This window comes from Hyperoodon ampullatus, assembly GCF_949752795.1.
Source record: "Hyperoodon ampullatus genome assembly, chromosome: X".
In the NCBI taxonomy this organism is placed as follows: domain Eukaryota; kingdom Metazoa; phylum Chordata; class Mammalia; order Artiodactyla; family Ziphiidae; genus Hyperoodon; species Hyperoodon ampullatus.
The window spans coordinates 60950902-60962432 of record NC_136913.1 but is presented as its reverse complement, the minus strand read 5'-3'; the positions used below and the strand labels follow the sequence as shown (position 1 = coordinate 60962432).

Below are 11531 nucleotides of genomic sequence, written 5' to 3'. Positions count from 1 at the left end.
TTTCTTAATTGTAATGCAAGTGCCTGACATTAAGCTTTTGATTGCTGAGGCACCACTTCAAAGACAGCTATATCAAAAAGAACAAACTGCCAACTACACGACTAGGTAAAGAGTCAGGCCACCACACCCCTGAAGTTTCCTTTGTTTTAGAGATCTCTGATTGACTTAGATAACTGACCCTTTGGCTGCTTGTTTTTCCCTTCTTGTGCTTTAATTCCCATTCTGTGTTAAATTCATCAATAAAGAGTGAATCTGAGAAACCCTAGGCCCCTCACTCTTGACCCCGATAAAAACATAACCCCAGGGCCCAGCTCTCTTTCTCCACCCACAACCTTTCTGTGTGGTCCAAGGCATGCCATGTACCCTCCATGACTTATGAGTAATAAACTTCGTCCTTTCACAGCCTCCTAAAGGTTATTGCTGAGGTGCATCTTGCAATTATAATAAGAACCACAAGGGCTAGTTCAACCACAACATTGGATCTGAAAGGGGAAATATCTGTGGGGGCTCGCCTTGGAGTACAGATAAGTGCCTCCAGGTATTTCTAGCTGACAGTATCACTATCGATTGGCTGAGACCAGCACAATTACCCTGATGCCCAAAACACACAAAGACATCCAAAATAAAGAAAATTGCATACCAATCTTTCTCATGAATATAGATGAAATAACCCTCAAGAAAATATTAACAAACTGAATTCAGAAACATATAAAAAGGATTATATACCATAACCAAGTGGGATTTATTCTAGAAATACAAGGTTGGTTTAACATCTAAAAATCAATTTATGTAATACACTAGTTTAAAAGAAGAAAGCACTGAAACATTATCATATTAACTGACACAGAAAGAGCATGTGACAAAATTCCACCACCTTTCATGATAAAAACAATAAAAAAAAAACTAGGAATAGAAAGAAATTTCTTCAGCATCATAAAGGATATCTATGAAAAACCTACAGCTAACATCATATTTAGTAGTGAAAGACTGCATACCTTTTCCCTAAAGTCAGCAACAAAGACATGTTCACTACTTTTATTCATTATTGCACTGGAAGTTTGAGCCAGTTCAAACAGGGAAGAAGAAGAACTAAAAGTCATCCAGATAGGAAATAAAAAGGGAGTTTGTTTTATTCTCAGATGACATGATTTCATATGCAGACAATCCTAAGGAATCCACAAAAACGGATCTAACGGTAGAACTAATAAAGAAGTTCAACAGATCACAGAATACAAGAGTAATATATAAAACAAATTTTATTGCTATATACATGTAGCAAATAATCCAAAAATGAAATTAAGGAACACTTAATTCTAGCTACAATAGCATCAAAAAGAATAAAATGCTTAGGCATATATTTAACAAACCAAATGTAATACTTATGCACTGAGAAACACAAATTGATGTTTGTTGAGAGAAATTAAAGATGATCGAAATAAATGCAAAGGCATTGCATGCTCATGGTTGTAAGACTCAATATTTATATGGTAATTCTCCCCAAATTGACATATAGATTCAAGTCGATCTCTATCGAAATTTCAGCAGGCTTTCTTTGTAGAAACTCACAGGCTGATCCAGAAAATTCATATGGAAATGAAAAACAAAACAAAACAGAATATCCAAAACTACTTCAAAAAAGAACAAACTTGGAAGATTCCACTTTCTGATTTCAAAACTTACGATAAAAATAAAGGTAATCAAGTTAGTGTGATACTGACATAGAGACAGATCAATGGAACAGAATCGAGAGTTTAGAAATAACGAACTCTCCTTATATTTATGGTCAGTGATTTTCAATTCAATGGGGAAAGGATAGTCTTTTCAACATATGGTGCTGGCACAACTGGATATCATGCAAAAATACAAACTTAGAACCTTACTTCACAGCACACACAAAACTTAATGCAAAATGGATCAGAGACTTAAAAGTAAAACCTACAACTATAAATCTGTTAAAAGAAACCCTAGGAGAAAAAATTTGTACGCATGAGCTAGGCGATGATTTCTTAGATACAACACCAAAAGCATGATCCATAAAAGAAAAACTTGATAAATTGGACTTCGTCAAAATTTAAAACATTTATGCTTCAGAAGGCACTATTCAGAAAATGAAAAGACAAGGTACAGGCTGGGAGAAAATATTTGAAAGTCACAGATCTAACAAAGAACTTGTATGCAGAATAAAGAAGAAGAATAATAAATAAATAAGAAAATGACCCCACTAAAAAATTGGGTAAAAGATTTGTATAGACATTTAACCAAAGAAGGTATAGAAATGGTTAATAAGCATATGAAAGGATGTTCACAACCACTAGTCAGTAGGGAAATATAAATCAAAACCATAATGAGATACCATGTTGCAAAAACAATAGGATGGCTATAATCCAAAATACAGATAATAACAAATATTTGGACTTGGAGAAATTTGAATCCTCATGCACTTCTGGTGATAATGTAAAATAGTTGAATCTTTTTGGAAAATATTCTGGTGTTTTCTTAAAAAGTGAAACATAGAGTTACCATATGATCCAGAATGTCCATTCCTAGGGATCTACCGAAGAGAACTGAAAACACATGTTCACACAAAAACTCATGAACTCAAAATGTATATGAATATGCTTAACAGCATTGAGTTTGGGAATATTATCCATAACATTCCCAAACTAAACACAACCCAAATGCCCATAAACTGATGAATGTATAAATAGAATGTGGTATACCCATACCATGGAATATTATTTGGCAATAAAAATAACTGAAGTACTGATACATGCTACAACATGGGTGAACCTCGAAAACATTACATTAAGTGAAAGAAGCCAGACAACATGTACTATATATTGTGTGATTCCATTTATACAAAATTTCCTAAATAGGCAAATCATAGAGACAGAAAGTAGTTTATTACTTGCCTATAGGGCTGGGGGTGGGTTGGGGGGTTCGGGGAGTTGGGTAAGGGATACAGGGTGTCTTCTTGGGCTAACAAAAATATCCTAAAATTGATTGTGATAGATGCACAACTGTGAATATACGAAAAGCCATTGAATAAGGCACTTTATTTTTAATTCATTTTTATTGCAAAAACACATAATAGGAAACCTACCTTATTAACAATTTTTTAGTGTACAGTGTTGTTAACTATATGAACATTGTTGTAATAAGAACTCTGGAATTCTTCATCTTGCATGACTGCAAATCTATACTCGTGGAACAACAACTCCCCATTTCCCCCTCCCCCAAGCCCTTGGCAACCAGGATTCTACTTTCTGCTTCTAAGAGTTTGACTACTTTAGGTACCCCATATAAGTGGAAACATGCACTATTTGTCCTTTGTGAGTGGCTTACTTCACTTAGTATAATATCCTCAAAGTTCATCCATACTACAGCATATAGCAAGATTTCCTTCTTTTTAAAGGCTGAATAATATTCTCTTATATGTATACATTATATACACCACCTTTTATCTATTCACCTGTTGATAGATATTTAGGTTGTCTTCACCCCTTGGCTATTGTGAATAATGCTACAGTGAACATGGGAGTGCAATGATCTATGCAAGATCCTGATTTCAATTATTTTGTAATGTAAATGTAAATATACGGAAGTGAGAATGCTGGATCATATGGGAGTTCTATTTTTATTTTTTTAGGAACTTCCATACTGTTTTCCATGGCGGGTGCACAATTTTACACTCCCACCAGCAATGCACAAGGAATTCATTTTCTTCACTACCTTGCCAACACTTGCTATTTTGAGTTGTTGTTTTTTTTAATACTGGCCATGTTAACAGTTGTGAGGTGATAACTCATTGTGGTTTTGAATTGCATTTCCCTGTTGACTAGTGATGTTGAGCATTTTTCATATACCTGTAGGCCATTTATGTGTCTTCTTTGGAGAAATATCTAATCAATTCCTTTGTCCATTTTTAAATTGTGTTATTTGGGTTTTGTCTGTTTCTTTGTTTTTGAAAGCATAAGCCACAGACTGGGAAACAATATTTGCAAAGCACACATGATAAAAAACTTGTATCCGAAAGAGATAAACAACATTCGATATTCAGTAATGAGAAATCAAACAACACAATAAACAATGAGCAAAAAAAAAAAAATCGAACTGACATTGTGCTTACTGGATGGTCAGTAAGCTACTGAGAAGATGTTTCACCTCATTAGTCATTAGGGAAATAACTAAAGCCAGAATGAAATACGACAACATAGCTATAAACATGGCTGAAATAAAAACAAAATACAGACAATACCAAGTGCTAGACAGACTGAGGAACAGCTAGAACTCTCCTGCATTGTTGGTGAGAATGCAAAAAATGGTATAGACTCTCTGGAAACAGTTAAAAATACACTAACGATTCAATCCAGCAAGTTAACTCCTAGATATTTACCCAAGAGAAATGAAAACTCATATTCACAAAAAATCTGTATGCAAATGTTCATAGCACTTTTCTTAGATGCTTGGGTGACTGCACACTGGCACCGGACACAGACATATCTAGGACTACTGGACACAGTTTCTGAGCTGACATTGATCCCGGAAGCCCAAAGTGTCATGATGGGGCCCCATTAGAGTGGGGCTTATGAGGTTCTGGCAGTAAAAGGAGTTGGGGATAGAGATCAGTTCACGGTGAGCTGACTGGGTCCCTGGACAAACATAGTGGTCATTTCTCCAGTCCCCAAGCTGATAATTCTAAGTGATACACTTGGCAGTTGGAGCAATGACCTACACATTGGGTCATTGGTCTGTGGAGTAAGAGCTATCACGGTGGGGAAAGCCAAGAGGAACCTCTGCCACTGGCTCCCACCCTGGGCCAAGAGAGTACGTCAAAACCAGTATTGGATCCTGGTGAGCATAACGGGGTAAAGCAGAGATTAGTGACATCATTGGAGACGTATGGGATGTATGGGAAGAGGAGGTAGGAGAGCCACAGGGACGAAGAGAGTGGAGAAGGTGAGAAGTTGCGGGAGTCTCTCTATGGGGGAGGGAGGAACGAATGGAAATGGTGAGAGGGAAGATGGAGGCTTCCACTGGATCCACTGGTAATGTTTCATAGGATGCTGGTGGATGCAGGAGATTTTGCTATATCCTTCCTTATCCATTTTAACATATTTGAAATAGCACACCATGCCTTAAAAAGTCACTGGGAGAAGGGGAAGAGGGCGGTATCCACAAACAGGCAGGCACCATCGGGGGCAGGCTCGAGGAGGAGGATTGCAGATTTACAGTGCACCCAGTCTCCCCTGCTCTGTAACTTCTCCAGCATGGCCAGCTTCTCAGGTGCAGAAACTCAGGCCCAGAAAACTGGGCCTTTGAGTTCCACAGGCAACAGCGGTTCAGACACGCCAGGACTCTCCAGGAGGTCAGCCAGAGCAGGATGCAGGAGAGAGAGGTGACTGAAGACAGAGGAGTATGAACGGGAAGGAGCAGAAGGAAGGTATGGGAGGAATGGAGGGGTGTCAGAGTAGGAGTTGGGTGGCAGACAAGGGAAATTCTAACACCCATGGGCCATATAGAAACCAAGGGAGGCACCACCCCCCAGACATCAGTACTGCTCAGCTCAGGGAAGCTGAGAACTGACAGTTCCAAGAAAAATTGAGAGACACCTGGCTATCCACACCGACCGCCATCACAACTGGTAGGCCTTGGTTGTGCGTCCTTCAAAACTTTAAAACATACTTGTACATATACTTAAATGAATTCTCATATATTACATAGGATTGACTGGTGTGTGTGTGTGTGCCCACGCACGCAAGTGATTTAACTTACAAATGTGAATCCAAAGCCATCGTTCTGCAACTTGCAGTTTGAAGTCAGGCAGGTGCTTTCGAAAGCTGTGAGAATGGCCTGATGCATTCCGTTGGACTGCCACGCTTTATGCTACTGGATGCTAAGCCACGTTGCATTCATCCATTTCCTTACTGATGGGAATTTGGAGTGTTCCCAGGTTTTCCCATCACCAACACCCTTGTGCATGGGCTCCTGTACACTACAGGTACCAGCGTGTCTCCGGGAGAAGTACCAGGCAGCGGACTTGCCGGAACATAGAGGAAATACCTTTTTTTTTTTTTTTTTGCTTCCTTTTTAAGGTCTTCGGCTCAAAGCAAGGACTCTGGAGTCAGATTGATTGGTTTCAATCCTGCCGCTGATCCCCACGAGCCGAATGACCTTGGGCCAGTGGCTGAACCTCTCAGTGCCTGTTTGCTCACCGGTAAGAGGCCAGTAATAGTTGGTACTATAGTTCTAGGAGTGTCACGCTGATGCATTACTATTTATGCCCAGCGCTTAGAAGAGTGCCAGGCACAGAGTCCGTGCTGGCACTAAGTTGCTTTCAATGGATTCTGCCAAATTACCTCCCAAATGGGTCTCTTGCACCACCGCCACAGGGGTTTGCTCCTCACCTCTCCCACCCTCGGAATGGTTAAGCTCTTTGAAGGTTGTCAACCTAGTGTGTGAAACCCGATTCGTGGTTTTAGTTCACATCTCCAGGATCAGCGGTGGCGAGCATCTTTTGGGGTGTAACTGGCCACTGCGATTTCCTCTTCTTTGAATTTGCCTCAGAGAGGGGGAAGGGCTGATGGAGCGAGGCCAACCCCAATCTGTCCGCCAACCCCAGTCTGTCCGCCAAACCCGCCTGCCAATGACGTTTGCTGAGCCACATTTCATGGAGCAGTTGAGACAGAGACCGTACAGAACGAAAATACGATCCCTTTGCTCTCTGGCCGACCCCTGATCACTGACTGCGGGACTCCCATGCCCATTCTCCTGTTGGGTCGTAAGGCTTGCGGTGGAAGGGAGGCTGGCAAATGCTTTCGGCGCGTGCTAGGCGTCCAGTGCCTCCATCTTGACATTTCATCCTCACCACCCCTGGAGCCCGGCGCCCTCACTCCCCGACCCCCTGTATAGATGGGAAACGGAGGCTCAGAGCTGTGACTCTAACCGGAAAGGGGAGGCGGGACAGGAGGAGGCGGGCCGAGAGTCTTGACAGAGGGAGGCACTCCCACCATCCCCTTCACCAGCCAACTGCTCGGACCGCCCACAGGCTTGAGGGCAAAGAAGAGGCCCCCGACCTCATTGGTTAGGCCTCGAGGGGACAGGCGAACAAGGCGCCCGCTGGTTGGCGGGGGCCGGACCAATGAGGAGGCCGCGGCGCGGGCGTGGGAGGTGCGCTGAAAGTGGCGCGTCGTTTCGTTTGAGGCGAGCTCGTGCGGCGCCTGAGGTGGTTGGCGCTGCCCTCTGAGCGCCGCCCGCCTCGTCCGCCGTGACCGCGACCGCGACTCGGGCCATCAACAGTCGCCCCGGTTCCGCGGCCGCCCGGGTCGCGACATGAGCTCCCCAGATGAGGTGTCTGTGTGGGGAACGGGTTTCGGCCCAGAGGGCGAGGAGCGGGCCGGCGTCCACCCGGCCGGCCGCGCAGTTCCGCGGGGACCCGACCGCGGCCCCGAGCCCAGGAAGCCGCCGAGCGGCGGGGGCGGGAGCGGCTGCCCGGATCCCAGGGGCTTCCAGTCAGAGTGGCAGATGCTGGAAGCGGGAGGGCCGGTGCTGTGTGGCCGCGAAGGCCGACCTGGCTCCCCAGCTGACGACACGAGGGACCTCCAGGACCTGGCCGCGGAGTCTGCGGCGGGCATCCTGCAGCAACTGTATGACCGGGACATGCTGGGCTTCCGCAGATACCCGTTAGCGGAGCCCTGCGCCTCCTTCGAAGTGTCCGCCGGCCTCGAGGCGGGTCCCGGCGGTCCAGGAGCGACCGCCCAGAGCTGTGGGGAAGCACCGCCGGCTCTGGCCGGCCCTCTCCACCTCGGTGGGCCCGAAGCGGGCCGGGCCTGGAGGAATCCTAAGAGAGCCACTAAGCGTAGGTTGAACGTGGCTGTGGATCGCCAGCGCTTCTCCGATGAAGGCCTGGCCCTGCTGCTATCCGACTCCGAGTCCTCAGATGAGTTCAGTGAGACAGAGCTGATGACGGTGAGTACTTACCCCGGAGGAGGAGGCCAGGCCGAGCCCAGCAGACCCGAGGATCCCGGGGATACTCCCAGACACTCGAATTTCGAAATCAGGGAGAATTTCCTTCACGTGACAGGCTCTTCCCTGTCCTCGGCTCTGCGAGGACTCTCTTCGGTTGTGGAAAGGCAGGGCGTGGGAGGGCAGGGCATCTCTTCCCCTAAGAAAATGCAGAGCGTGCTCTGGGGGAACGGGGGCAGCAAGCCCAGCTACCCGGGAGCTGCTGCTGCTGCTGCTACGGCAGGTGGCCTGCCGCAGGTCACTCCTAGGAAGAAGGGGACCCTGGAGAAGAAATCCCTCGGGGGAGCCTCCACACTTGCCCTGGGGAAAAACTTCCCTTCCTGGGGGCAGCGAATCTGGGCAACTCCGCTGGAACCGGCCACCTTACCCCAATCTCTGGTATTCCACAGCTTGGGAGATCCAAGAGGTATACCATGGGCCCTTCCGGAACCAAACAGGCCAAGCACACCAGCGCTGGGAAGAAATCCGTGGTCACGTGGACAAGGGAGTCTGAGGCTGTGGCGGGAGAAGATCAGGACCCAAATAGAGACCCAGCCCCAAAGGGCCAAGTGAGTAGGCCAGGCTCCTCCTGTCTCCCCACTCTTCCCCGCCCCCACCGCACCCAGAGCACACGTCTTCACCCATGCTGCCTCTGTCCACCCCTCAGGGGTCGTCATTGGGTGCCCCTCGGTCACTGGGTCATTATGATGCCTGATCGGGCTCCTTTTACTAGGGACAAACAGTAAGGTAGCACTTCGGGTGTGCTGGGCCTGGTTCTCCACCCTTGGCCTGTTTCCAGCGTCCTCTGAGAGACTGGGGCTGGGATGGAAGGGAGGGCTGGTAGCTGAATTGGGTCGGGGGATCCCTTAAAAGCTTCCCCGAAAAGCCTCAGTATTTAGACTCACCAGCTTCCTGAATCCTACTTCCTAGCTGTTCCCCAGACCTTCCTTGCAGGCGCCCTGGGCTTACTCAGTGCCCCACTGTTGTCCCTAGATCACCTCTGCCTGCTGGCCTGGGGCTGACGGAGGGAGAAAGTGCTAATGAGATCAGCCTTTCAGTTCCCTTCCCAATTCCCTGCCTCACTCCGGCCTGAATCACACAACTTTCTCTCTCTCTCTCTCTCTCTCTCTCTCTCTCTCTAACACACACACACACACACACACACACACTTCCTTACTCCAAATCGGTGAGAAATTTTTGTTTCAGCTGCCAGCTCACAGGCCAGGGACATCTTATCCGCACATGCATTGTGGAAAAGCCAGCAGTGGCGAGGTCGACCCCAGAGGCCCCCAAGATCCAGGAAACTCAGAGCCCTTGGCCCTGAACCAGGGAGAAGTCATGCCCAGTGGGCCTGGCCCCTCAGGTGAGTGTCGTGGGTTTGGTATGAGGGGAGGGGAGAGGGGTGGAGGGCAGAAAGCTCTGGCTCTGTCTCTGTTGGGGGCACAGCCTTTCTCCCAGGCAGCTTCTCCCACAGGAGACGGGGTGCCGGCAGGGCTGGCCTTGAGCCACATCATCCTGTGTGTGGTGTTTGTGCGGCGGGGCTGATCGGTGGCAGTGCCACAAACAGCTCCTCCGCGTGCAGATTTACAGGGGAACAGCCTTTTCTGTTAAGTCCTTTTCGCCCACATTGCTCTCCCACGTGCTGGCTGTGGCTGCAGCTATGGGAGGGGCGAATCCAGAGGCACATAGCTTGGGGACCACAATGGCGAAATGGCTGCCCCCGGGTAACAGAGGAGGCAGGCCCAGAGAGAAGGTTCGGGCTTCTGGGCACAGCAGGGGCGGCTGGTTGCCAGCAGAGGGTGGTGCTGCCTCACCTCACGGTAGACCCCACTTGACCCTTTCCACCTCATTGGGAGCCTGGGAAGCTGGATTGTGTGTCCTTTCCCTCTCAGGTGACTGGGAGCCACTTGACCATCCCCCAAGACCGGAAATGCAGCAGCAGCCACTGGGAATGCCGAGCTGTCCTCAGGTAATGCTTCCTCTGGCTCCTGGAAATGCAGGCCCAAACTCGAGGGTGGGATCTGGGTCCAAGTTCAGCTGACATGTGTGGGGCCACCCCTCCCCTGCCCCCATCACGTACCCCATGGAGGGAGCCCACCTGCTTTCCACTGAGGAGCGCTTGCCATTCTAGCCACCCGGCTTTGGGGTGCAGGGCCCGGTGGAGAGGAGAAGGTGGAGGAGAGAGGAGGCCAGATTATACTAATCATTTCTCTTCCTCCTGTGTCTGCTGGCCTAGTGTCTCCTGCTACACAGAGAAGTAGACGACCTTAAGAAGAAACTTGGTATGAGGAACCAGGGACGGAGAGCGGTGTCTTAGTTCAGAACCCGGGTGGGCACCTGGGGTGGGGCTGGGCTGCAGGTGCAGTCGGCCTCGCAGGGACCAACATCACTGTGGGGAGGAGAACCTAGCAGGCCTGGCCCTGGAGCCGGCTGTGCATGTACAGCTGGGCGTGTGTACAAGTAGCAAAGTACTGTCTGGACTGCATGCACACTTTGCCAACCAGACCAGTCCTAGGGAATCTCGTTCTGATAGGACTTTTAGAGATGCCTCGTTGATTTTTCCGTAGAACTGCTGCTTGGTGTGGCTTCTAAGGTTCTTATTGGATTGTTTGTTTGTGTGTGTGACGAGATCTGACTGGTTGTGGCACGGCCCACAGCATGAGAGCTGCTGGCACACTTTGTTTCCCTTTAGGAACCAGTTCCACATTCAATTCGGGTGGTGGGGAGTGATCTGGCCCAGAGCTCTTTGCATCCAGTCTGGAGGGGTTTTCAGGTTTCAGGGCTAAGCGGTTCCTCACAGGGATAGGGGGACGGGCTTCTATATCCCTCTCTCTGGAGCGCCTGCTAATGCCTGTCCCTGTTGCAGCTGCCATATGGTGCCTGGCTGACAAGTTCCAGAAAAATTGAAGTGAGTGTTACACACACCGTACCCCTTCCCACAGTCCTGGCTGTTGAGCAGGGCTGGGGGCTGGCCCTGGCTTGAGGCTCTTCCCTGACTCTGCTGTTTTACAGGCTGAGCCCATCGTCTTCCTGCAAGAGGGGCAGCTGGTACCTTTGGAGCCCGGGAGCTGTGGCCAAGCTCGTTCCCTCCTGTTCTGCCTCAGCTAGGGCTTCCTCTACCCTTGTTTTGCTCCCTCCCCAGTTTTACAGCAGTTTCCAATTAAAGTACCTCTAATATTATTTGTTCTGCCTTCTCTCTGGAGGGGTAGGGGTAGGGTTAGGGGGCCGGGGCGGGGCACTGCTCCACGTCAGAGCCTTTTCCAGAACAGTATCTGTCGCATCCTGTGGTGGGGACTCTGGACCAGCCTCTGCTACCATCCCTGCAGTCATGCCAGCTGCGTGCCCCAGGTCTGGGTCCTCTGTGTGCTCTCCCTGGCCACATTGACACGTCATCCCTTGCCCCCGAAGGCCCTCTTCTAATTCTCTCCAGACCACCCTCCTCTGGGGTCTGGTGGTTCCCATTCATCTCTACCATTCCCACTCCCCATCAGCAGGAACTCATGACACCCTTCCAGAGCTCCAATCTG

General features: G+C 48.5%; 1 pseudogene across 1 annotated transcript; it reads left to right on the top strand.

Moving 5' to 3' along the window:
- Nucleotides 1-7332: 7332 nt before the first annotated feature.
- LOC307069702 (uncharacterized protein CXorf49 homolog) lies at nt 7333-11112 on the top strand (annotated as a pseudogene). Its single transcript has 4 exons — nt 7333-8573; nt 9897-9973; nt 10364-10472; nt 11017-11112. The product of its transcript is annotated as an uncharacterized protein CXorf49 homolog (transcript).
- The last annotated feature ends 419 nt before the right edge of the window (nt 11113-11531 follow it).